We start from the raw sequence: 27,215 nt of genomic DNA on the forward strand, positions 1-27,215 counted from the left end.
AAGGTGGAATTGCACTTGGTGATGAGGAAAGCACTTAGGGATGAAGAGAAAGAAAGGGGGAGAAGGAATGAAAGAAAAAAAATCAAATCCTAGAATGGATCAGGGAAATTCTATTAAAAAATAATAGTAAGGAAGAAACAAAGGAACAGTGACGACAACAACAACGAACACCAGGAGCTAGAAAACAGAAGAGAAATATCAACAAAAGACAGCGCTCATCTAAAATACAACATGAAGAAAAAAGTGGTGATTGTATGAGTCTTTGCGGAAAGACAGAAATAAAGGATGACAGGAGAGTAACCTTGGAATAGTTCAGAAATCTTTAAAACAGGTCCAAACTAAATCTTTATTAACACAAACAAACAAACCAAGCCAAACATTAATAGGAACAAACAATAGGTACACACACTTTTTTTAATCACGGAAATGTTTCTGAATGCTGTCAGCCACCTTTTCTGGTCCCAGCTCTTGTGGCCCTTACCTTCCCTATACAATCCCTGCTGTAATGCAGAGCCCTTCCCTATACAAAGGACATAATGTAAAGCCACACACTTGTTACTGCAACAGCAGTAGGGAGGAAAGAAGATCCCTCCATGTGTAAACCCCATTATCCTCCCCATTACTTAACATAATGTGCCTCAGGCAGCAAGTCAAATCCTCCAAATATTCGCTGCAGTGAGAGATACGGAGAGAGGAGCTCACTTATCTTTCCAGGTGGATTTCACAGTCTGGTTTCCTCTCTTTGTTCTCACTTTCTCCCTGGTTCTGTTGTTTTTCTTTTATCTTTCCCTTTCACGTTTTTCAGCCCAATTTCACTTTCCGCCTGCTTTCAGGAACAACTCAGTTTCTGATTATATTTTCCCCACTGCCTGCCACCCACCCCATGCCGATGCCCTCCGGGGGTCCCGTCGCTGTCCGTGCCCCTCCTTGGTGCCTCTCCCTCTCTCTCCAGGTGCCCACCTCTAGAGGCCATCCCCATGTGCTCCGCACGTATCACCAGGACCGGGCACTCACTGACGGTCTTGTATGACTTCCCAGGGTACCTCCAACATCTCATTCCTTCTCATGAAAGGGAAATATCTAACACGGCGCAGTTCTGCTTTGAACGCCGTAGAAAAGAGTATCCCCCTCCACCACGTATAGGCCCATCACTTGTCTGTTCTCTGTCTGCTCTTAACGCTTGACCTCCTGGGCTCTGGTCCTCTCTGCTTCATATTCAAGCACCCTTAATCTTCTTTTGACCTTCTTTTCTGATCCAAATATTTTATCTGAATTACAAAAAAGTGCAGGTTCTTTTTTCTCTTTTTGCCCCATTACTGCTGGTTGGCCTTCTCCCACCTGGTGTATTCTGCTGTGCTTTTGAACCGATGAAGGATGAGGTTTGGAGATGGGGAGCCAGGCAGTCCCTCACCAGGACGCTTTCTGAGCCTTGTCCTGCCTTGCAATGCAAGCCCCATCCTTGCTTTCCGTCATGGGGACAGATGCACAGCAACCACCCCTCCGTGCCCCAGGGACATGAACATCCCTGGGCAAGGACAGCAGAGGGGGGCGGGAGTAAGCAACAGTGGCCACACATGGGCTGCCCCTGGCCAAGGTTCCTAAAGGCTTTTTGTATATATACGTGAGATTATTTAGGTTTATTTTCTCACTGCATGCAGTTTCAGGCTGGGATAAGAGCCGGAGTTTGTTAATGCCAATGCTGTACATTACGTTTCTGAGGGAGGAAATGCTCACTCGTTGCCTTAGCTCTTTGCAGAATAGATGGGTCTTATTTGGATCAGGTGCTGGGGCTGCTGTCCCGTGGCAAACACCGTAGCTCTGGGGCAATCCTGGCAGGGTGCGAATCACCCTGCCTCCCAGCGCAAGCACATGTGCCTGTATCATCTCAGAGCACATCTAGGGGGCAGCTGTATCTTGAGCCAGAGGATGCGAAATGACACTATTGTTTATCTACCTACTCGTGCCGTTTTATCCTCAATACTGGAACAAAGAAGGAGCCCCAAAACTTTTCCGACGCGTATCAGAGAGCCGGGACAGACTGTCCTCGCAGACGGACGCCCTACCAAGCAGCCCACACCAACAGCCAAGGGAAGAGGCACAATGAACCTGGGAAGCCAAAAATCAGCAAAAAAAAAAAAATCTCTGCTGCTTCTGCAGCTGCCTGATGGTGAAAAGGAGCCATCTCGATGCCAGAAGGAGATAATCCGCTGACAGCCGGTTATGCTAGTAAAGATAAATAAACACCAGCTATTCGATCCCCTCCAAGGACGCCACGGTAGAAGGGGTGTAACTTCCCATCCCTCAGCTCTTCACAAACAGCAGAGAAACATTTGGTTCTGGGGAATAATTAATTTCATGCCGTTCGGGGGGAAAGAAGAATGGCTGAGGGTTGGGGTGAGCTGGAAAAGGTGTTCTAGCACTTTTACATATTTGCACATTTTTCCTTGAATTCCTCTCTAAATCTGTACAGGAGGCATTTCTTCTCCATGAGGGCAGGCAGTTTGAGGTCTCTCATTTTATCCATCAAGGTTAAATATTCCTAATACAGCCTTCTCATCTCTGCCAGAAGGGATTCCCTGAGGAATTTTAAACTTTTGAATGAATTCCCCAGAAACATCCATTGATATAATTATTCTCTGGCACTGTAAGTTCAGCTTTGCTTTTACTGAAGCCCTAGAAAGAGGCGAGCATCCCATGCAAGTGAGGAAAGACATGTTTAATGTGAAACTATGGAGTTAAAAATACATTTTATCAAGCCTCAGCATTATATTTAACAGTGTTGTAGTTGCTGTGGTCTAAGAATATAGAAGGGCAAGTCACGAAGGTAATATATGAGATGAACCATTATCGCTGGAAAGCACAAGCAAGGTTTTAGGTACATAAACCTTTCTTTAGGTCCAAACTGGAAGCAGCAAACTTCAAGTTAAATATAGATTTAAATGTTGCAGAGAATGCAGTTTTCACAGAGGGAGGACTCTTCACTCCCTCTGAGGTGGAATTAAACCAGCCCCCGCTGCTCCTGGTGCCTCTCCCTTTTCTCCTGCGTGCCCCAACAGAAATATTTTAGGTCATACTTCAAACAAATTTGCCACGCAGTTGTGGGTGCTGCAGGGCCAGCTCGTCCCTGTCTCTGTCCCTGTCCCCTGCAGGCTGTGGGGAGCTGCCTCCCCTTTCTCCTTCCCCTTTCTGCCTGGAAATGGTCCTTCGAGCAGCCAAGTGTCAGGATGCTATTTTGGGGGGTAAGGATGTGCAGCACGCTTCCTCCACAGCCCTCAAACAGCCCCCTTGCACTAGTCCCATCGGAACAATGTATTTTTTATTAAAAGATAAATTGTCCCCCGTTCCAATAAATATGAGTGACAATTTAAAGACCATTTTATTTCTTGGAGGGTAGTGATATAAAAAAAACAACAATCAACCAACCAAACAAAAAAAACAACAACCCACAATACAAGAAGTTTCATTCTATTGAAGCAGAAGGCAGACCAAGTCCGTATATCATGGGCACACGTAAAGGAGAAGAGAAGCCTCTTGCACTGATTTCCCCCCTCCCCCCCCCAAAAAATAAAAATAAAATAAAATAAAAATTACAGCTTCCTTTGTTCCTGAGCTCATCACAATGGCAATACTGGAGGAGACCGAAGATGCCCCATCACTCCCATCCTTTCTGTGACAGTGTCCCATCTCAGGTTCTTTGGGAGGACGGTAAGAAATGGGGTGCAGACAGAAGGATCTTTCTCCTGGAATACTGTTTTATACTGCCAGGCTCCGCATCTAACAGCAATGAGTTCCAAACGTGGTTATGTGCTGACTGAAGAAGTATTGCTGTTTGTTTGCTTTAAACACAGTTTAAGCATTTAACTCAGTGCCTTTTACTCTTGAGAAATGGTGGCTTCTCGCTCCCTGGTCTCCCTTTCCATGCCACTTTCCTAGTAGGGTCCTCATGTTCCCCTTCAATTTTCTCCTTTTTAAGCTGAAAAGTCCTTGTTCATGGATTTGTGTGGCAGTGCTCCCATATCCCAGGAGCTGCCTTCCTGATTCCTGCACGACTTTCTTGGACCAGCTATGTGTAGGGGCAGGCACACCACGCCTGCATGAACGGGCACCACGGGAGCTCCCAGTCCACTTCAGTCTTCAGATAACTTCCAGCATCTTACTCAAATACTATTTGGCTGATGGCAAGCACCAAATTAATGTTTCCAGGAGGCTCACGGATAATATCAGTACTGACACTGAGGTGAAGAGGAACTTTGTGGTGTTTTGAAGCTATCAGAGAGTTTTGTTCTTATTCACTTTGGTGAGTCCAAGTCCACCGTGAGAGCAACTAACCATATTATGTCACGTTTCCACTTGATTGCCTACCAGAATCTGGAGAGAAACAGGCTTCTCATGCTGTCCCCTCCTAGTGGGAGAAAAATTTGTTTACATTTACATGTACTATTCATATAGGGGGGCTATGCCAATGAGATCTGTGAATGTATTGACATTATCTAACTGTCTATCAGCTGCGAAGCATACTGTTGGTGTATCTTACTGTTATTAATCAGTTTTGAAGGCAAAGGATGCACAAACAGGCTTAATTGCTGAATTTCTCAAGTGATATATTTTGCAACTTGCCTATCACTCAAACAACAGAAGACTTGAGTGAAAGACATCAGAATCAATTATAAATAAATAATCTCTGTAGACCTCTTTCTACATGGAGCACTGCATTCACCTCCCGGACCCCCAGCACAAGAAGGACATGGAAGTGTTAGAACGAGTCCAGAGGAGGGCTGTGAAGATAATCAAGGGGCTGGAGCACCTCTTTTGTGAAGACAGGCTGAGGGAGTTGGGGTTGTTCACCCTGGAGAAGAGAAGGCTCCAGGCAGACCTTACAGCGGCCTTCCAAGGCCTAAAGAGGGCCTACAGGAAAGCTGGGGAGGGATTCTTTTTGACAGGGAGTATGGTGATAGGATAAGGGGTAATGGCTTTAAACTAAAACAGGGTAGGTTTAGATGAGATATTTGGAAGAAATTCTTCTCCCAAAGGGTGGTGAGGCACTGGCACAGGCTGCCCAGGGAAGCTGTGGGATCCCCATCCCTGGAGGTGTTCAAGGCCAGGCTGGATGGGGCTTTGGGCAACCTGGTCTGGGTGAGGGTGTCCCTGCCCATGGCAGCGGGTTGGAGCTGGGTGATCTTTAAAGTCCCTTCCAATCCAAGCCATTCTCTAATTCTATGACTCTAACATATTATACCATAGCTCTAATGTAAGCAATAAGTAAGTAAAAAAGGTACTGTGCCACAGGTGCACTCCATATAAATGCGGTTATTGACTCTGTTTGACTTTCCCTCTGCCCTTTCCCACTCGGTTCAGCACGCAGCCACCCTCAGCTCTTGATGTTCTGAGAGAGCAGCCAGGAGCCAAAGCAGAAGCCCAGCAACAACTGCACCTGGGAAGGAAGCGCGGGGAGCCCTGGCAGGGCAGCAGAGCTTCCCACCGCCCACGCTGCTTCAGCATCGTTCTCCCCAGGGGTATCAGCACCCACGGCGCACTTAATCCCAGGTAATCTGGTGTTGACTAACACTGTTTATTGTTAGGCCATGAGAACCACTTTGAATCCCTGCACTGGCACTGACCTCTCTGTCCACCGAGTCACAGTTAACTCGCAGGCAAAGCTGTCCATGGCTCTGCTCCAGTGTTCCCCTTCCCCATCGCTCCTCTTCCTGCCCTGTCCCTGTGCCTTTGCTGGGCTACTTGCCAGCAAAATGATCAGCCACGGCAACTTCAGGTAAATACATGGTTCCCACTGACTTAATATTCCCAAGGCTTACTACTTCTGTGCTGCTAGAAACCCTTATATTCTACATGTCACGTCATTCTGCAAAATACAGCACTGAGATTAAGATTAAAATTAACGGCGTGAACATAGTGCTCAGTTGGTAGTTCCAAACTGGCAGATCAAATATACGCCTAGTTAAACACTAAAAGGAAAGAGAATTGCTTTTTAGGTGCTCCATACCCTCAAAACCCAGGGTCTTTAAATATCTAGTGACAGGTAAGGATTTAGGGGCCAAAGTTATGCAAAGCTTTCTGAAAACAGCAATCAGTATTTTCATTTGGATAACTTCATCCTGAAATGATCGTCATCACCTGGTTTTCCCAGTGCATCTTGGTTCCCCTCCTGCCCTGCCCACAGTGACCTGCTAAATTGTATGTTCCTGTGTCACACCTCTCCTGCTAGGTGCCAAAATAATCATTTACACTTAAAAGCACTAAAAAGATACGTACAACATCCTGCCTACAGGTTGCACTGTTTATAGGAACGGACATTTCTCTACGGATGCTCTTTGCCACGATTCTTGATTTCTGTGCATATGGGAGGTCTCCCAGTTGTGATGCCTATGTGCCTGCGTTAAAACCTGGTGTTTGACATCATCATCTATGGTTTGTGCCCTTGGTTTATCACTCCGGGTGGACTTCCATTCACTTATAATGCTAGCGACACACAGAAACTCTTGGTTACAAAGGTTGTCATTTCCTTTCAGTGGGTCCCTGAAAACTTACTTGATGGTTTCATTTCCATACCCAGTTTTCTGAATCTACTGAATTTTCTCCTCTCTGAACTCCTTGGAAATAAAAGCGACAGATTTCTGCTGAAGGTATCTGGAAAAGGGCACTTTGATGGAAGTTGGATGTGGTGGCAGCCCAACCACTAGTGGTCCAACAAGCTCCAGCTGAAAAATTTAGCAGGGTGACCAATATTACAAGAAATCAGCCTGAATTAGGGGGCGTTATGCTGCTTAACAAAAATGGCGATGAGCCAAAAAGAGCTTCTTTTACCTGATAATGGAGCTGCAATTGCTCCTGGGATAGTTCACACTGCTGGCTGAAAAATGAGCGAGTGCTCCCTGGACCGCTCACGTCTTGGCACGCAGCTCCCAGCTCATTGTGATTCGGAGCAGCGTGTGGGATCTGTCAGCGTGCTTAGTCAGCCCGGCCAGCCACCTGAGAGCCATAACCAACGTCCCCTTTATGGCTGCTCACATTTGCTTAAAGAGGGATGGTAAGAAAAGGTAAGGAAACCCACTCCTCTTGATTGCCAGAGGCGGCATCTTCGCTCAGACCTCCCTTTGATCTGGAAGTGGCCGGAGCCACCAGGCTCTCTGAAGGCAGATGCACCTCCCGAAGCAGACAGCAATGGCTTGTGGAGGGTGAGATACACGCTGGCCTGCCCAAACTGCAGACGGGATGCAGAATTACTGGTTGAAGTGGCCAGCATTGTGCTGGAGGTCAGCTTAGATAAAAGGCAGCCAACCTTCCCGGCTTGCCAAACCAAAACCTTAACGTGACTGAAGGCCGGAGGGGTTTCGCCATGGATGAAGAGCTTCGGGAGCTGCTGGGTGGTCGGGGTGGTGGTGGGTCCTCACAGGTCCCTCTGCTCCCTGCGGGCAGCTTGGTGTTACGCTGCCTGTGCTGCTGAGGGGGTTTTACTACGGGAAAGGGACAGCTCAAAGGCTGAATTCCCTCTCCCAGAACACAGACCCCAGGCTATGCACTCCTACAACCACTTGTAGCCCACCACCACCACCGCCGAGCAGTGCCCCCAGCCTGAGCTGTGCCCGCAGAGCATCAGAAGATGATCAGAAGAGCTCATTTCCAGCTGCACTGCTCCCAGCTGAGACCAGCTGGCAACTGCTGAGTGAGCAGCTCCTTTCAGATGGGCCAGGGCAAGCAGGGGTCTGCTTCATCGGCTGCTGTCAGCAATCGGTCCTGGGTAGGCAATAACCCATGGCTGGAGTCGGAGGTCATTACATTTGCACTCAGGCTGATGCCCTTAATGGCAAGTCTCTGGCGTGTGTCGTGCTCTCAGGCTCTGGCCCCAACCAGCGGTCTAAGCCGTTTGCTTAATTTTCCTTATCAGCTGGAAGGGAGCTGTGCCCTATCCTTCCCCGCCCCTGGGAAGAGGAAGGTATGTGCTTGTAGGAGCTCTTTGCTGGTGAGAGAGCCCTGTGTCCTCTGAGCACGACTGCACAGGCTGTCTCCCCTCCTGTCTGCAGCCATCTAGCATTCCCGCTAAAAGCACGGGGAAAAACAGTAGCAGGCAAGAAACTAAATCTTAGTTTATTTTTAAGGTAGTTTTGTCACTGAAAAGAGAAGAGAAAGCGCTCTACGGGTACTCAGCTCCATCAGCTGCATCTGTGACCTGCAGTTTAGGAGCTGTTGCACTTGCTGCAAGACTGCTTCCGTGTGTTAACAAATGTCTTCCCGGATTTTGTGCCAAGTACTCGCAGTAAATGTCACTGTAGGATGGGCTGGATACAAAAAAAAAAAAAAAAGGCACGTTACGATATAACTTGTTATTCTGGAGAGCTATTACAAAAATTGTGAGCAACAGTTCTCCAAATGCTCCTGCATCACTACTTGACTGTGGCTCCCCCTCTGAAATTCATGCAGGCTGGGGCAGTAGCACCCATTGGGAAACAGTGTCACTGAGCAGCCGCTCGCAAATTCAGATGGAAAGCCTGCTGATTTCTGAGTTTTCCACTAGCTTTGGAAAGGCTTTGGATGTGGCTTGGCTTGGACTTGTAAGGGCTTTTAGGAAATAAACTTGGAGAAGGGGACCGGATGAGTACCTGGGGTGATGCGACCAAGCAGAAAGTAATGGATCTTTGTAAGCTGAAGGTTGAACACTGATGAACAGCAAGAATAACACGAGGCAGGGGAGTGGAAGGCAACTTTGTGGACAGACTCAGGAAGCAGACTCAGAAAGCAAAGGAGGGAATATTTTTCCTAGGCTTCTAGCAAGGCTTTCCTTTGCACTGCAAAGAAAGCGTGCTAGAAATCTGGATGAGCCAACTAACAACAACAGCCAGTTTATTCAAGCATTTAGCTCCTTATCTGATAGCACTGTTGCTTCCAATTCCGCATGTGAAACCACTTCTAGCGCTACCAGAAGCTGCGTGCTACACACACACCTATGGAAGCTGACGTGGAAACACAGCCAGAAGTAGCACGAAGGCCAGGGCTGCTCCTCTTCATCCTCATGGGGCTGCACAAAGGAATGGCACACGCACGCTGCTGTTACAGATAAGGACTTCCAGCACATCTCCGATAATCAGAGCGTGCGGATGAAATGGCCGAGCTCAGCATGAAACGGGCTGAGCTACTCCACCCGCCTGCGACCCAAGGATCACGGCGGGTAGCGTGCTCTGAGCAGAGCCAGGGTGGCACGATCCCGATCACGGTCTGAATTCTAAGACAAACTATGTAAAATTTCTTTGTACATCTGCAATAACAGCTAATGATTATTTTTTCTTTGAACTTTGTCCAAAGTTCATCTCTAAAACAAACTTTAGTCAAACTGCACGTATTGACTCCGCAACAGAATAAACACGCCAGATCTATAATAACGCTTAATCGCTAGCTCTAACTTCTTTTAACTTGCTCCTTAATCAGAAAGATAAAAAAAACAGCGAAATAAACGGGTTTCGCTCAGTGTTTATTTTCATGGTGCCTCTGCTGAGAGCTCTGAAGGACAAAAGCAGCTCCAGCGCGGTTGCTTTCCGAGCACGCTGACTCTCCTGCTTGCCCAGCGCTTCAAACCCTCGCTGGAGGAAAAACCAAAGGGTCACAACGCTCAGCTTGAGCTGTTGGCTGTAAGCGCTGGCATGGGGGAAGAGCCTGAGGACCCAGGCTGGCACTTTTGGGGCATGTGTGGGGTTAAAAATGGGCTGCGGCAGCAGGAGCAGAGCAGTAAGGGGGGGCTGGACGCCCCCAACCCCAGCAGAGGTCTCACCTGAGCCATCGGCCCTACCTGAGATGTTTGGTGGCTGTAGAAATAAAGCAGACGGAGAGTATAAAGAGCAAATTTGCTTTTATTAAAAAATATGTAACAGCTTCATGATACGAATCACAGCACTTTTGGTCACAACTGGACGCGTTACCAGAAGTCCTGCAGCGGCTCGTAGATTTTCCAGCAGTGCCCGGCACGTGACGTTACCTGCTAACCCGTGAATTGTGCAAGAGTCGGTAACTCTTTAATGAAGGCTCTGTAATTTTCTGAGTGTTTATTTTTATTTTATTTTATTTTTTAAAGTGTTGCCCCAGCCCTGCTTTTGAGAGACATATGTGGCTTGTGGAAAAAAATAAAAATAAAGGCACGGGGAGAGGTTGCCCCCAACGCAAAGGCGAGCAACGCGAGGTTAAAAAAATAAAGAGAGGCATTTTTGGCTGACTCTGCTTGCTTTGTACCTTTTCGGCTTCGTGCCTTTAAGGCTTGTCTTCAGGCTCCTATCTCCAAACCCACAGGCTGCGAACTTAATTAATAATATAAATAAATAAATAAATAAATAAATAAACCCAAGTTTCTCCCACAATTGCGCGAGCCCGGGCGCTGCAGCTTGAAGCCGGGCACCCGGCGCCGCGAAGTTGACAGGCAAAACCCCCCCCTCAGCACTCGGCAGCCGGCTGGAGCGTGTGTGTGTGGGGGGCAGCCAATTAGCTGTAATTAACTAACGAGGGGTCGCAGAGCGCGGTCCCCTCACGGCAGCAGGACGGGGCTCGCCCACCCCCCCCTCCCCTCAGCGCTCCCCTCAGGCGGCCGCGCGCGCGCCGCGCTCCCCCTCAGCGGCGCAGCCGCGGGAATAAAGCGGAGCGAGACCGTTAAAAAGAGGCCAAAAAACACCGAAAATACCTCAAAACTCGCTGCCGCGCGGCACCCAAACCCGCTTTTCCCCCCCCCCACAACCCCTTCTCCTCCAGCCCAGAACATGGCAGCCCCGGCGGGGCCCCGCGCCGTGCCCGCGCGCGGAGGGGACGAGGAGCTGCGCGCTCCCGCGGCTCGTTCCCCCCCCCGCCCCCCCCCCTTCCATCCCTCGCCTCAGCAGCAGCTTCCTGCGCGCGCCCCCCCCGCCCGCCGGCCCTGTTGCATCAACTTCCTGTGCGGAGCCCCTCGCGGCGGGGCCCCGCGCGCGCCACCGGGGCGCGGGAGCGCGCACCCGCGCCGGCCGGGCCCCGGCTCTGTGTGTGTGTGTGTGTGTGTGTGTGAGGGGGGGGGGGAGGGGACGTGGTGTGTGTAAAAAAAATAAATAAATAAATTAATTATTTAATTAAAAAAAGGGGGTGCTGGTTGCCCCCCCCCGCCTTCACGAGGGGTCCCCCGGAGGCGGCGGCGATGGCGGCGCGGTGCGGGTCCCGCCGCCCGGCCCCGGCAGAGTTTGGTGCCCTACTTCGGCCGACTTTAGTTTCACTCACTTCACATCCGGGCTTTTTCCCTAGGCAATGGGCGCCGCAGCACAGCCCGTTCCTTAGGCAAAGGGAAATAAATTCGCCGCACCGACGCCGTCAAGTAGTCCCCCTCAGGAGGAGCCGCCGAGCCCGCCCTCGCCGCCCCCCCCCCCCTCACCGAGCCCCCATCCCCTTCACGGGGCTCTCCCCGCTGGGTGCGTGTGTGGGCGGCGAGCCGCGCACCCCCCCCTTCTCCCCCCTTCACCCTCTTTCCCCCTCATCCCCGCTCCCTCAGGGCTCCGGTGCGCGCGCCCGGCGGGGCGTCGGGAGCGCGCTCGGCGAGGCAGCGAGCGGAGCGAGGGAGGGAGAGGAGGGAGGGAGGGAGGCCGGCGGCGGCGGAGGGATCCCGCGGCGCGGTGCTGCGGCCGGGCCGGGTGAATGGGATTGAAGAAGAGTTGAAGCTTCCCGGCTTGTTTTTGTGTCACAGTTTCTCTCCTCCGGCGCCCCGCCGAGCTCCTCTGCCTCCCTCCCCGCCCAGCTGCCCCCCCCCCGGCAGGAGGAGCCCCCCGCCGAGGAGAAGGAGGAGGAGGAGGAGGAGGAGGAAGGGGGGGGAAAGGAACAGGACCCCCGAGAGCCGAGCGAAGAGGAGGAGGAGGAGGAGGAGGAGGAGGAGGGAGCAGCCTACCATCTTCCACTCCCCGCTTAGCTTAAAGAAAAGTGCGAGGAGGAGAGCCAGGGGCGCCCAGCAGCGGGCAGCCCCGCCGGAGCGGCCTCGCCAGCACCCCCCTATGAAGAAGAGCTCTGCCCCCACACAGGGAGGTCCTGCCCGGGGGACCCCGGCCGGCCCGCAGCAGCACCGCCGCCGCCAGCAGGGTGTAGTATCCCGCCTTCCTCCTCCTCATCCTCCTCTTCCTCATCCCCTTGCCTCCCCCTTCCTCTCCACCCCCCCGACCCCCGCCGCCACTCTCCGGCCAACTTGGCGCTGAGGAGCACCAACTTCGCCTCAGCCCCTCCCCGGGGGCTGAAGGGGGGGGGGGTGTCCTGTGGGTGTCCCCTCTCTGTGTGTGTTTGTGTCCCCCCCCCCCCCCCCCTCCTTCCTCCTCCTCCTCCTCCTCCTCCTTCCCCCCCTTCTCTTCCCTCTTCCCCTTCCCCCGGCGGGCGCCGGCAGAAGTTTGGGAGCGGGTGAGGATTAAGGAGGAGGAGGAGGAGGAGGAGGGTGACACTTGGGGTGAAAGGAGGAGGTGACACATTGGGGTTGGGGGGAGGAGCAGGGGAAGGAGATGACACATTGCACCGGGGAGGGAGGGAGGGGAGAGGGAGGGAGGGAGGGAGGGAGGGGGAGAGGGAGGGGTGGGGGAGGGAGGGAGGCAGGCAGCCTGGTCCCCTCCCCTCCGGGGTTCGCCGGGATGATGATTTCCAGGCCCTTTTTCTCTCGGCCGGGTCGTTCGCCGTGATGCTGTCGGGGAAGTTTTATGACGGGCTCGGAAATGATGCCGCTCTCGGTGATTGATAATTCGTAGTAAAGCCGCTGCCGCAGGTTTTCTTGTTCTTTTTTTTTTTTTTTTTTTTTTTTTTCTCTTCCCTTCTCTTCCTCCCTTCCTCCTCCTTCCTTTCATTCGTCTTTGTGGCCCGAGTAGCGCCGGGAAAATTCCGTTTCTTCTGCAACTTGTTATTGGCAAGTCTCTCCTGCCCCCCTCGCCCTGGGGCTGCCCTTCCTGCACAGGTACAAAGCTCAGTGCAAGGACGCCTCTGGGATTTCACACTTCTGCTCTGGCACGGCCGCTGCTGGGATTACAGATGTCGACTTTTTTTTTTTATATATTTTTTTATTTTTTATTTTTATTTTTTTCCCTCCCTCCTGCGTTTGCGTCTGTGTAGGTGGAGCGGGGCTGTATGTGGGACTCTGCCATTTGGTACAGTCCTCTTGTGCATGCTCCTTTCTTCACTTGCCTTTCCGTGGTGGTGTTTTCCTTCTTTTTGTGTGTGTGTGCGCGTCTTGTTGTTGTTATTTTTCCTTCTTTCCCTTTATTATTCCCGAGCTTCCTTGTCGGTCGAGCTTTTTTCCCCAACCGCATCTGCAGTTCGGTGGGTGCCGGGGTAGGATTGTGCACCTGGGCTTTTAGGTGGATTTGCGTTGGGCGAATGCGTGGAGCTCCTCATTCAACTTCTTCTCAAGTGTCAGAAAATGAGGCTGCGAGCAGATGTGTTTCAATATGGAGAGACTTCCAAGTTCCTAATTCTTGGGGGTGGAGGAAAGAGTGCCATTGGAGAGTGGCTTTTGTTTTCGATTGGTGAACAAATGTCATCACATCTCGGTCACGTGCTGTAATATTCTTTGTTCAGCTATCAAAGTATGATATCTGCTACACCTGTTCCCACTTTTTAATTGTGAGTAACGGTGATTGCCCGCGAGCCCTGGCGTTGCGGATAGGAGCGCTTCTTCTCCTTTCTCCCCCTCCCACCCTCTGGATGTTTGTTTGGGCCCAAGCGCTGAGCTTGACAATGAACTTTTGTTCGCTGGGGAGGCTGCGTGTGGAAGGATCCCACCGGGGGTAATAACGCGCGTGGCACGAGGAAGGCGAGCGCTGCGGCGTGCCGTGGGGCCGAGCCTGGGAGGTCCAGGTAGGGGCATGCACCCAGCTCGCGAGGAGCCAGCTTCTCTGGGCTCCTGAAGTTTCCTTAACTAGACCTGCTGGTGCTCCTTGTCATCAGAAGGTGCACCCAAACACAGGAATGTAGCTTCTTTTCCTCTGAGCTGTAGATTCTCGGGTATCATAAGTGAAAAGGGCTTGGGCTGTCTGTTTACTTTTGTTTTTTTTTTTTTTCCCTCCTCACTGTGCTTGCTTGTAACAATGAAGACACCTGAGTAGTTTCAGTTTTGTCATTCAGTTTCCTCTGGCTTTCCCTTGCTTGCCCGGAGCTAGCTGGTGAAGCTGGGTATGCTACAGAGCAGGGAGATGTTTAACTTTGATGAAGAGAGCCTTATTCTCAGGCTTAATCTGTGAGGGAAATAGCATGCTTTGCAAAGCCTTGCAGAAATAGTAAGTCTAAAATTCATGACTTCTACACATGTAAACATGTAATGCTCAAACTTTCACGTTAAGCTTGTTAATGGCTGCGTGTAATATAACTTTATAGTTTGTATCTAAATACTGACACTAAATTACCAGTGAGAACAGGATGCTAAAAGGAAGAAACAAGCGAAAAATATGCGCCAGCACCCATACTGGTTGGAGGGGTTAACCACCGGACTTCAGCAAACAGATCCACAGGATTTGGGAATTTTATTTGTACCCGGGCATGTTTCACGGCAGCTGAATGAAGCTGGGATTATTATTATTTTTTTTTTTTTAAATAAGGAATTCTGTTGCTTAGTAAGTGAACCTTTAAATCTGTATCAGAGAAAAAAAATAGCTGGTGCTTCTGCGTGGTTTTTAAACCTTCCAGCCGTACTGTGGCAGAGAAATCAGATTATCGCCTGGTAGTTATTATCATCCAGAAGTTTGCGCTGATACAGGGGGAGCATTAGGCAACCTCTCTGCCCATTGATTCCGTGTCGCGTAGTGGCACGTATAGAATAGCGCTTCAAGGTTTTATGAGGCCAGTTGTGCACCCGAAGGTAGGTGCTGGCTCACCGGGGACTCGCCGGCCGTCACCTGCGCCGTGCCCCGGCTGTAGCTGAAGGGACCCAGGCGGCGAGAGGCTTGGCACAGAGCCTGCCGTGGGTTGCAGTGGTTTCCAGTTAACTCACCCGGCTGCTGTGGTGCGTAACTCAGGCCGTCGCGTTAGGGGATACGTTGTCATTATATTACTACTATTCGCGTTAAGATTTCTATCTGAAAGCTTTTCATCTTTGCTCTTTTCATGCGTCCTGAACTGGAGTTGCCGTGAGCTGGGAGAAGGCATTTGGTGGTGGTGGCGGCGGTGGGGCTTGCTGTTCTTCCTCTAGGGAATTAACACAGGAAACTCCCCTTTCAAGAACTTAGAGAAAAAGTAGGAAACTGAATTTTCGGTAGTTCAGAGAAAAATACTTTTGTGTTTTGTGGCTGGGCAGTAAGATCGCTCCCTTCAGTTTAGGTTTTGTAAAGATTTCTTTACCCTAGGCCGTTCATCTTCAGCTGTGTTTCAGGTGTTGGTCCTAAATAGTTCTTGCTTCAGCTTTACTTCTGTTTCAAGAGATGAGGTTTTGTGTGTGTGTCTGTTAAACTTCACCGGGGAAATTCTAATTTAGAAAAATGCTTGGACGAGATCTGTACAACTGAGAACATTTTTAGGCGTCTTTTTTTTTTTTCTTCTAGAAAAATAAAATGTGTTGTAGTGGCTCCTTAGGAAGCTGTGAAATTCCGAGTGCCGTTGGAAAGCTGTCATAGCCAGCCCGGCTATCCCTTAGGTTGCTCGTGCAGCGTGTTTATAATGGTCATAATAATCGCGTATGAACGTGCTGTAGCTTTCCAGTTCCTTGATATTTATTCGTAGGGCCATGGAGGAGCTTATTCAGCGAGGTGGATTGATGCTGTTGGAGCTTGTTTAGGAGGGAGGTTTCTCTTTCCTCTCAACACCCGCCTGTGAGAACCTTGAAGGGCCGTCCTGTTCCGTGCGGGATGGGCATCTCGTGCACCACCAGAAACTCAAGGCAGGCGTCACGTGAGAAACACATGTTGGTGACTTAGCCTTTTCGCTCATGTTTTGGTTTTCTTGCTTCTTGGCTTTGTTTGTTTCAAATCTCCCAGAAAGGCCTTCGCAGGGCTTGGGTTTTTGGAGGGGCGTTGCGTGGCGATGCGAGCCGCTAGGCAGCCTGCCCTTTAGGAGAGGCTCCTGGTGCAGAAGGGGCAGCGCTGAAAACCTATTATTAAGCTTCTAATAGCATTTCTGCACTGTCCCCTTCACCCTTTATGCTCACAACTGTGCAGTCGCATGCGTGGCTGTATGCTAGAAGTGTGAGGCTCCACAAAGGCCTGGCTCCTGCATGTTCGTGAATTGCCCTTGTTCAATTACTCTGTGCCAGAAAGCAGCTCACATCCTGTTTCTGATGTATTTTAACTGCACAAAGGTTATTTAGGAACGAGCCGCGTGCTGGAAAGGTAGGGCAGCGCGCAGAAGGGGCTTGAGGTGTCCGCTGAGCGCGAGGGGTAGGATATTTGCTACCGTACCCTGTAAATAGAGGGTGAACTGAAGGATAGTTTTTATAGGTATCCAGCATTAATATTTCATGTTCAGTACAGCACAAAGCCGGTATCTGGCTTGTGCTGATGGTGGAGATATGCATTATGCAGGCAAAAAAGAAGTTTATTTACAGTTGGGGGGGAAACTTTGTGTTTTTGTTTTTTTTTATTACAAATATAGTCTCATTTCAAAAGAGGGGAAAAAAAATACACAAACCCCCTGTGTTTCTGAGGTCTAAATAATTTATGGCTCCCGCACCTTACCAACTTCCTTACTATTAACGTTGGCAAAGTATGATTTTAAGTTGTTCGACTCTGCTTTTGTGAGGTTTTGACGTAACAAAGGCAAAGTGGCGGCTGTAGCTATAGGATGGCTATAAAAAGTACAAAAATCAAGGGCTTTTAAAAATGTATTTAGTGCCAAGGAAAGGTGCGCTCGCGTAACAATCAGACTTTACAATTAGGATCACCTGTCTTTAAAGTAATCTTTAAATCTGTAGGAAGTTCAGAAAGATCCCTTCCTTTGGGCCGAAATGAGCGCTATGGCTGCTCCCCTAACAAAGCCTCAACTTTGCCACGGAGCCTTTTGTTTTAATACTTTGATCATCCCAGGCTTTTGAGGAAAGAACGTGCTACCCGCTATAGGTTTCTCTGCAGCATTTCTTTTATACTTTGCTGTTTATGTCTTTAATGTCTCCATAGGAATTACCGAGTACCCCGTGCCTTAAAAGCTCTGCGTGCCGAGGTGGTTTGACCTATCGCACGTTCCTTCTTACCCGAGGTGTCTCGTTCGTTGTCGCTGCACGCGCTCGCTCTCTGACTAGAGATTTTTATGCTCGAAATCCGCTGCAGGAAAAGCCCAGGCCCCCAGCAGAAGGCGAGCAGCCCCCCAGCCTGCTGCTTGTTGTTACCAGCAGGGATGCGTTTACGCACGGTACGTAAGGAGCGAGGCTCTGCTTAATGCGAGCTGTCGCGCGGGCCGTGGTCGCGCTGCTTCCACGCTATTTTAATGTCTGCTTGCTTAAAAGGTGTCCTTTCCAGAGCCTGCCCCTCCACCTGGCGGTACCGTGCTCCCGAGGACAAAAGGGAGCGTTACCAAGTTGGCTTGCTGCAGGAATCGTGTTGTTTACCTCAGAAAATGAGGGGCTCTGCCATTGCATGTCTAATTAGAGCGATGTTTGGGAAGCGTGGCCGGTGCGTTTTGTTGCACGGGAGCACAGACACGCGAGCGGGTGAAGCAAACGAGGGGGGATCTGAGCCCGTCTCTCTAAGATGGCCTGCGCTCGGACTCTGTCCTCAGGCCCGTGAAAGGAGGACTCGTGCATAGCAGGAGGGCTCCGGGTCGGTTCTGTTTCCGTGCTGCTGCCTGCGAAATGCAAGCTGCCCGTACTTGAAAGGGAGAGGGGACATCGATTCCTTCCCCTCCAGCCCTGCCGAGCCAGGCGGCGTTAACCGTGCGGATCCCGAAGGCGGCGTGGTCGCAAACGGTTAATTGGGGAGATCGAGTGCCATCCTATTGAAGCTTCAAATTGTTTTAACAAAACTTCTGATTAATTGCAATAATTATTTTCTGATAAGCTGGCTGATAGTAACTATGGCAACAGCTGTCTTTGGCCTATGGACAGTATTGCTGTATTGACAAAACCTTTCGATGCTTCCCAGGCCTTTTGCCTGCGCAGGGAAACGCGCAAGGACGTCTTTGAGGTGGCCGGGGCGTCCCTGCTCGTCCTCCCGCTGCGACGGGACGCCGCCGGTCCCCGGGTTCGCAGCCTCCGTCCTCTTTCCTCCGCGGGTGTTTGCGGGAGCTGCGTTCCTGCTTGCTAGCTGGAAAACGCTGCCAGGGCTGTGCTTTGCTACAAAGCCTACTGAAACGTGCGAGGGGCCGGATGGAATTATCCGTGCATATCATCGGTTTTTAGCGATAATAAAAAAATCCAGGGCTCGGGAGGAGAAGGAGGAAAACAACAACAAGGAAGACTTGTTCATTTTGATCACTGGTTGTTTCCTTCCTCGATTAAAACCTTCTTAGAACAGACTGGTAGGGGGAGCTGCCCTTCCCTTTGCTGAAGTACAGCGTATTCTTCTCTGAGGCCTACGCTGAGATACAGCTATTTAATTTTCAGCTAAGCTCTGCTTCTTTTTGGAAGAGAGGCAAGCTCGTGCTTCGGTATGTTGTGCAAATGGAGGAAGGGAGCAATGGCTTTCCAGCTGACTAAATTCTGGGCAGGGACAACGTGCCCCTCACCAAACATACTTTTCCTATTGATATTCTGGAGAGCACCCTCTGAAAACAGGCATTAATGTTAATAAACCTAGCGGTCCTGGGGAAAAAAAAAAATAATCTGGCCGTGCTTAGAGCTGTTCCAAGCCGCTGTCCGTTCCTCGTGCTCGAAAGTAGCTAAACCGCCGGTGGTTTTTGGGGAGGTGCTGCTTAGCTGATGCGTGTTTGTACAGGAGCGGTTGTCGCCTTCATCCCTCGGGGCTGTGGGAAGCAGCTCTCGACCCGCTTACCTGGCAGCAGCCCCCGTGGGGGCGCGCGGTGTGGCCTACATCGGGGCTCATCCTTCGGCCCGAGTGGGGCCGGGGGGAACTACGGCCCCCAGCGTGCAGTGCTCTGTTGCTGTCGGAGCTGCTCGCCGAGCTAATGCATCCTGGGACCTGTAGTTTCCGCAGGCAGAAGTTTGAGGCTGGAGGTGAGGGGCGAAGGGTGCCGTGGTGCTCTGCAAACCACGCTGTCAGCACCGCCTGCGGGTCCCGGCGGGCAGCCGGCTGCCGCCGCTGTGCAGCGGCGCGCACGTGGGTTTATGAGTCAAAGTCAGCCTCCAGCCGAGCGTCTTGAGGGAAAAGCAGTTGATGAAGTAAGTCCTCTGGCTGCACGTGTGCTTTTATACAGAGAGTACGTAAGTAATTGCACTAATCCCTCGGACTGCAAGTGTCCTGCGATGTCTTTGGGAGATTTTGCCTCTTTCAAGGTAATGGAAACGCGTGGCAGGAGGCGGCTTCCCTTGCTGGAGCTGCTGGTGCCCCATTCTCCTTGTGAAGTGCTGCTGCCCTGGACTTGTGCCACGGGGACAGGGCTTTGAACATCTCTCTGCCTGCTGAGGGTGCCTCGGCCGTGCCGGTGCTGCGGCTGAAGCGGTGCCGGGGGCGTGGGGGCAGGCTTGGTGACACCGTGCGGTCACCGTGGAGGCACGGAATCCACGCAGGTGGTGGCCGGTGGGACAAGGAGCACCTCGTGGTTCCTCGTGGTACCTCAGCCCTTGCCTTTACACTGGAACTCACCTGGAGCTCACGTCGAGGAAAGTGAAGTGTTTCTGTGTCAGCGACAGAGGAACAGGAACTTCCCAGAAGTTTTCCTTTTCTTTGCCGGTGTGTACCTGTAAGAATTACTTAGTTTCGCACAGGTCATTAGCTTATGGTCAGTGGGTTTAGCTCAAGTTAAACCGCACATCAGTATGATTGCAGTTGTCAGGCCGGTAGCAAGTTTAATATTTGCCGTAGTCTCGTGTGCCAAGGCTTGGATACTGCAGTTGTCTTAATTTTTAAGTAAGCAAACATTTAACTTGAACTCTTGATCCCCGTCGATTTATTTGTGCTTGAGTTTGTGTGAAATAATAATAATAATAAAAAAGGCTTAGAGTTAACTGCCAAGTAATATGAAGTGAACGTCTTTGGTGTTTTTGAAGAGATTAATCAGAGCTCCAGTCTTGCAAAAACTTGCGTTTTACTTTCAGCCTTGCAGAAGTCGGAGGGAGTATCCGAATGCCTAAAACCAGCATGCGTATTAGCAACAGTAAGATCAGGACCTCCAGACTTCTAATATTGGAAAGTAGCTTCTGTGTAGTCACCATAATTAGCTTATATCTAGGTCTGTGTGACAAAATCCTTCTTTTAGAAACTGTCACGGAGTTCTCCTCGATATAAATTCAGGGTGGATATTTACTTCATAGTGTTTTTTTTTGTTGTTGTTTTTTGTTTTTTTTTGTTTTTTTTTAAAAAAAAACATTGACAAAAAGTTGCTCTTGCCTTCACCTGTGTACAGATTACACATACAAGAGATATTTAGGTGGTAATAGCTTTTTTTTGAGGCAGGGAATGTATTTTGTCAGCACCGATGCCTCGTACACCCTGTACATTGCTGACACTTCTGTTCAAAACAGATACAAAAAAGTAAATCTGCTCAGAGCCTCATCGAAACCTTGCGTGTGCTGTAACTGTTAACAGTGCTTGTTAATAGTCGCGTAATTTTCTTTAAAGGTTCCCAGCCCCTACGCAGCCCGTGGGGAGCGAACTGCTGGCGGTACACATGGTTAGCTAAATAGTTACTCTTGGTATATTGACGTGATGAGAAGAATTGTCATTGTTTCGGCGCCAGGGTGAAATTCCCTTTCGTTGACCAACTGGGCTCACACCAGCGGCAGGAGAAGGAACGGAGATAAATCCATGCAGAGCGGAACAACGATGTATCTTCTCCTTCAAGGACGTTTTACCCTCCATAGAGAGCCTGTGACGGTGCCCCTTGTAACACTGCTGTAGCAGGGTATTGGAGATAAGGAATGTGGGTAATAGGGATGTACAAAAGGATTCGATGCATGGCTGTAAAGAAAAAGCTCTTCTAAAAGTATCTCTTATCTCCTAAGAGCAAACGTGTCCTGATCTGGGAGGAAATCCTGACCCTGCTGAAGCTGATGGGAAGGCTGCTGTTGAATCAGGAGTACCGTGACTTCATTCTTTTCCCCCAAAAAAGGTAGTTTTAAAGGGCTGAAGCACTTGACAAGGCTTGAAGAATCTGGATTCTGTTTCTGACATTGTTGCTGCCCCTTGGATCTCATACCAGTTATTTTGCCTCCCGGGGTCTTTGCTGTTCCTTTAAAACTCGGGTAATATCGTGCTCCTGTAAAGCTTTGTAAGAACATGGAATATATTTATTCAGGGCTTTTATTTAATTTGCTAACACAACAGAATTTTACATGAAAGCCAGAAATGAGTCCTTGAAGTGTCCGAGGGATTGTCGTCTTTCTTGCCAGTAGGACAAAACTGCTTGGAATGAGATGTTCAGCCTGAAATTTGCATAACCTGATGTGTGATGGATTTAAAAATAATAATAACAAAACTAACAAAGTGTTTTCATAACTTTGTAAAAGGGCTACAATCACCTGTCCTTATAACAAAGCTTTTTGTTGGTTCAGACCTGACTGGAGCCTCAGATATCTTACTTTTTTGCTGCTGCTTAGCTTGCAGAAACTGTCTATCTGATAAACATCTTTATCACGTAAATCTCTGGTTGTGTGTAGTATGAACTTGCCTTGTTAGGTGTACTTTTGTCAGTGACCCAGGGAGGATGTGGCTACCTGCGCTTCCCTTGCTTTCTTTTCAGAGTGTGTTCTGGCCAGGAATAACTTGTGAAGGACTGGGATGGCTTGCACTGTTTCTGAACACCAGGTACCTGTCCCCAAGCCACCTGCAATTCTCTCTTTCCCAAAGATGAATCCCACCATACCTCTTTTTCTGCGTTCTCAGAAAATCCTGCTGAAATCAGTGGATTTGTCACCCTGAGACTTGTTTCAGAATCGGTTTGTTTCCACTGCCTGCCTGCTTTTTGGTATATTTCACCAGCTCTATTTCCCTGTGAATTTCATGCTCTTACCTAAAGAAGGAAATCTCCCTTCAGGTAACTCTTGTCAACTCCCATCCCTGTATGGCAATTTTTTCTGGGCTTAAAAGCTCACAGTGCCTTCTCCTACCTGACTTCTTGTGAGAATGATGCTTGGGTGCCTGGCTGTTGATGCAGAACTCTAATAGATCGTGCAGTGTTTAATTTAATCAAACGTCTTTTCCTGTGATGATGAGCTGCAGCTTTTGCAGCCAGTCAAAATGGGATGTCGTTGGCCTGTTGCTCTTAAATGCATGCTCTGGGTTGTTCCTGACTGGAGTAACAGTATGTCCTCAGTTGATGAGTGCAGTGTAGGTCTGTGACGGTGTTAATACAAGTACCTGGCTTGTTTTGTGCTGCCATTGCCACAAAATTACATGAGTGAGAAGATTGATCTCAGATTTGTGCGTCCCCAGTGTGAGACAAACAGATACTCCTCAGAATCTGGGACCTTCTTCCTGGTTTCCCTTTTCTAACTTAATTTGTCCTTCTCTGCTTGCTGTTGTTTTTGTCCAAAACTACTCCTTTTTTTTGAATGCCAGATAAAATTTTGATACAATGGATGATTGCAACAATGCTCACATGAGCTGACTTACTCTAAAGCTGTTGAAAGATTTTAGTGAGGAAGGGAACAGGCATCTGTTCAATAGCTGCTTGGTGTGTGTGGAAAGTGTTACATATGGGGCATGTCTTTATTTTCTCTCAGGTGTATCGCACTTGTGGCTTCCTCTGGAATTCTTGCATAATATGGGAAAGGTGATTAAATGCTATCCATGGAACTTTTTCTTTTTGTTTTTTGCTATTTTGCGCATGGGATATGTTTTAAGCCTTCTGCTATGAAGCCTCCCTTGTGTTATGGTTACGTTTGCTTTTCTGTGTGTTGCTTTCTGTGTTGTAATCTGTGGTAATCCAGTAGACTGTAAGGCTCGCGTGGTCTTCTTGGGGTCTGAAGTTGTGTTGGAAGGGGCTTGACATCATGCAATAAACTTTCGTTGTGGTCCTCATGGCTTTTTCCCCCCCTTCTAGTGTATAATGACAGGAGTCTGAACAGAGAGAAGCTGGAATTTTCCCCAGTGGGATTTAACAAACAGAAAGGCGTCCTTGGAACAGCAGGGAGAGGAGCGTGTAAGGACGGTGTAGTGAAAGGAGCACATGAGAACTTCTGTGCATGTGTGGGGACAAATGCGTTTAAACACCTTTTCTAGCACAGCAATAGGACCACTGAAAATCTGAGCATTAGTTTTTACAGACCAGAATTTGTTTAAAGAGTAACTTTGCACAGAAGTGGCAGTGATGCTGGTCACAGTGGTGCTGTGATCGCAAGCACATTGCAGGTGTCAGTCTGAAAATCCTCCAGCCTTGCTGCTGCTGTGTCCCTTGTGGCCCTGGTTTAGGGCCCTGCGTTGCTGTGCCCCGTCGGGGTGACTGCTGCTCTGGCAAGCCCTCTTGCTGCGTGGTGGCTATCCCCGTGTCCTTGGACGGTGGGGCTCTTGTCTGCATGGAAGCAGCAGGACCCAGGAGAGCAGGTGAAGGACGTGGTGATGAAAGTAGACTTCTGCTTCACGTAGCAGAAGTCTGCTTTCATGGTATGGGAGTCTTGCACTCAGCTTTTCCTCCGTTAAACACTAATTGTATACCCAGTGATTCCGTGTTAGATTGGCACGGTGATTCAGGGCTATGTTGATGTGATCTAGCGTGTAAATCTTTTTTTACTTATATTGAATAATCATGGTTTTGAGAAGAAAAGAACTTCTAGTAAGTGTCTGGTTACTTGAATCCTTCCTTTCAGATTAGTGACTACCATCAGTACTCCCACACTGCGTGTGACTACCTCAGCTACAAATACCATTCTCCAGATGCTACCGTTCTCGTTTGTGTGCTTGTAAGGGGAAGAGGGGAAAAAAAAAGGCTTTTGAGGGGTGAAGAGGGAGAAACATAACAAAAGGGAAAGAGGAGGCAGAATTTGAGGTTGATACCTGTGCCTGTATATTTACAGGGAGCGGTGAGAGTGCCAGCTGACTGGAATGTAGGGGAAGGAAGATGAGAGCACATCAGTGTAATAATTTTGGAGTGCTTCCTGTTGATTTGTTAATACTGCATGGAATTTGGCCCAGGCAATCTGCTGTTGTGAATCAGCACAGTTTATTCACTTGAGTATAGGTGTGCCTCTTATTACTTGAGAATCTGCTTCACTTGAAAGATAACAGGTCAGTCTGGTGAGTACTGCGATTCTCGTGTCTCTGGCTAGAAACTGAGGAAGAAATAGATTCCTCTGTTCTGCTCTGTAGTAAGTTTATTGGAGACTTTAACCTAGAAGAAGAGGCCTATGCTCTTGTGTTTAATCCAGTAAGCAGACTGCTTTATTCAAGTCCTGAATGTTGTTACGTTATAAACAAAAACAAGCCTAAAAACAGTTTACTGATTAAGTACGGGGGATGTACAAATAAACAGTGCTTGCCCCAAAGGCATGGAGATTCTTGTAAAACAGGTCACACAAAATAAATAAGGTACTTTCAGTTTTGAAGTTTGGGGTCAATTCTTCTTTTAGGATGTCTTTGGTTGAAGGAAAAGTAGGCCTTCGAGTAAGGGTAGGAGACCTTTTGATGCACAGGGGAGGTGATGATTAATAGATGAGAACTTAAAATCCTGTGAAAGTGTGGAGTTGCATAGGTAAGCACTGATGTACAGAAAAAGTCCGGAGTTAAGTTCTACAGAGCCTGAAAAAATATAGCAGAAAGATGGTGGTGGTGGTTGTTTCTCTCGGTTATTTTTTTTTTTTTTTTGTCCCTTCTGGCTCCCTTGCATCCCGGTACAATTAGCACATGAAATTGCATATTACCTTGCAAGCATGATTGTTTCCACAGATGCTGTTACATGGGTGCATATTCTTAATGCACCCAGAGGGTCAGAGCTAAGGTTAGCACTTATATTTACCAGATTGAAACATCTCTGGAATGCACGCTGCCTCTGATCAGGGGATGAATGCTTCCAATATCTCTGGTGCATAATACCACCGTGTTTCTGTATCATGTCTTATGAGCCTGGTACAAGGGACTTAACGTAGCTAGTTGCATGAAACAGTTCAATGCACAGCAAAAACAACCAGTTTCATCAGCACTGAAGTCTTCGCCACTTGTTAAAACTGCTCTGTATACAGCTTATGTGAGCAGAATTCTCCGGTCTTCCTGAGTGAGTAGTGTTCAGGGACAGATATCTTACTCAGTTAATTTGGACAAACCCCTTTTCCAAGTGGAAAATCAGCTGCGTCAGCAATACCCAAGTTTCAGTGCTTCTCCTAGATGACTGGGTCCAGCGTTGCTTCCACTATCTCCTCTAGTGCTGTTCATGAAAATATATTCCAAAGCAAACAGGGACGTCTGGCTCCCTTTTCGTTATATGCTTCGGTGTCTAGTGTAAATAGCTCACTTAAAGCTGCAGGTCTGGTGCTGGGAACTTCACGTGGCTGATTCAGTGACTCTCCACAGCACTAGGCTCTTGGTCTCCAGTCGGGATATTGAGTCATGATCTTCTGTCTCTTCTTCTGAAGCATCTCCGGGTATGACCCTTAATTTCAGGTAAACCATTCTGTTTGTGGTGTCTTCCAGCGTCTTACGGTGTTTCTAGAGCTTAGGAACTTTGGCATATGCTCTTCTAATGTTTCATTAGTCGTTCATATTTTGAGTCACTTGCTGTGCATAAGCCTCGGGTTGACATTCAGCAGTAAACTCTTTTAGTAGTCTCTTTACTGAAGTGTTTTTATGTTGTGACATCTCAACTCTGTAACTGTGGAGACAGCTTCAAGGCCAAAAACAAGACAACTTCAGTAACTGTCATGTCTCATTCATTATTCTGTAAAGTAAATTCTTTGTGAGTTATAGATAGTGTATTGAAACTTCCTGGAATATCTTTCTGTCCTAACATTTTAGTAATTGCTGTACTTCTGTTTGTGAGCAGTTAGGCCCATTGACATCACTGCTGCTTAATGAAATAATGTTTCTAAAATAATTTTGTTATATTGCCTTGGCACTAAAGGCCTGAGATCCAAAGGGATTGTGTTAGCTTGGATTGCATTTGTATGGAGAGAGAAGTTTGAATTGCTGTTCTCCATGTTGTCAGAGGAAGCAGCCTGCTCTGTGTGCAAGCATCATGGCAATATGAAAGCAACGGGAGAGCACCCTGGAAAGGTCAGCCCGCGTCACTGCTAAGACCAGTAGCTTGGGATTGCAGGCAAATGGGCATAAATCTGGAGACATCCATACAATTGTCTACTTTTTCCTCTGTCTCCACACGGCCTGATGTGTGAGAAGATTCTGCAAAATCTCTGCCCCTGTTTTGGAACTTACTGGAACCAACTGGGTTTGCCTTTGTGATTGTTGAAGTAGTATCACCTGATCTTGGACTGAGGAGGAGAGCAAGAGGATATACGTTTGTTTTGTATTATGAATGAGACGTGAGAGGTTGCTTGGTACTGCTGGGAGCTCTGTTATACCTTTCTCGATACTAGAACTTGGTCTCAGTGAGAAATGGGACGCTTCAGAAGAAAAGTTATATAGCCAGGTTATGCATCTGGAAGACAGATTGTGCATCTGTGCTGAGCTTTTACTAGTGGGATGGAGAAGAGAGAAATTTTCTTTCATGGATTATCAGCAGAAGCACTGAAACATGAATACGTTCAGTACGAGCACATGTGATGATTAAACCTTCCCTCAGTTCTCCTGGGGATACCAACAAATTCAACCTGAAGCATTCAGCCTGTGACAGACAACATGAAGTGAGAAAACATCTGGTAAAGCTGAAGTTCCCAGCCACAAATAAGAGCTCCGGTTTCTGTGAGTTGTTGGTTTGTAGCGCTGGTTGTTGTCTGTGAAGTTTGCACAAATGATCTTGGGGATGACGAGGGCACTGTGCTGCTGGTTCCTCCTCCCACAGCAGGACCCGCTCGGAAGCTGTTACTGGCCTAGGCAGCAACCCTCACTCCCGAAAGAAAACAACGAGCAAAAAGTCAAAACAGAACAGCAAAATCATACTGCCCCCTATGTGAAACCAAAACATAATGTGGAGCAGCTTGAAATGTTTATCTTGTTGTCTTTTTGTGTGACCTAAGAGATTTTTCACGTAAACTGGATCATGGTCAGCTTTCTTACTAGTGTAGCTGAGCGGTAATTGTATTGAGGCGATGTTTGTGTCTTCAT

General features: G+C 48.7%; 1 protein-coding gene across 6 annotated transcripts in view; it reads left to right on the top strand.

The window, feature by feature from the left end:
• Positions 1–11,770: 11,770 nt before the first annotated feature.
• PHF21A (PHD finger protein 21A) overlaps positions 11,771–27,215 on the top strand; it is a 139,334-nt gene continuing 123,889 nt past the window's right edge. Inside the window, exon 1 of one of the 6 annotated variants that reach the window (XM_082761952.1) lies at positions 11,771–12,081. The gene's annotated coding sequence lies outside the window, so the exon portion shown is untranslated. Of the gene's footprint in view, positions 12,084–12,557; positions 12,746–27,215 lie in introns of those variants that run through there. The other 5 variants (XM_082761954.1, XM_082761947.1, XM_082761949.1 and 2 more) reach the window with 5 other exon arrangements.

This window comes from Aythya marila (genome assembly GCF_965140915.1).
Source record: "Aythya marila genome assembly, chromosome: 5".
In the NCBI taxonomy this organism is placed as follows: domain Eukaryota; kingdom Metazoa; phylum Chordata; class Aves; order Anseriformes; family Anatidae; genus Aythya; species Aythya marila.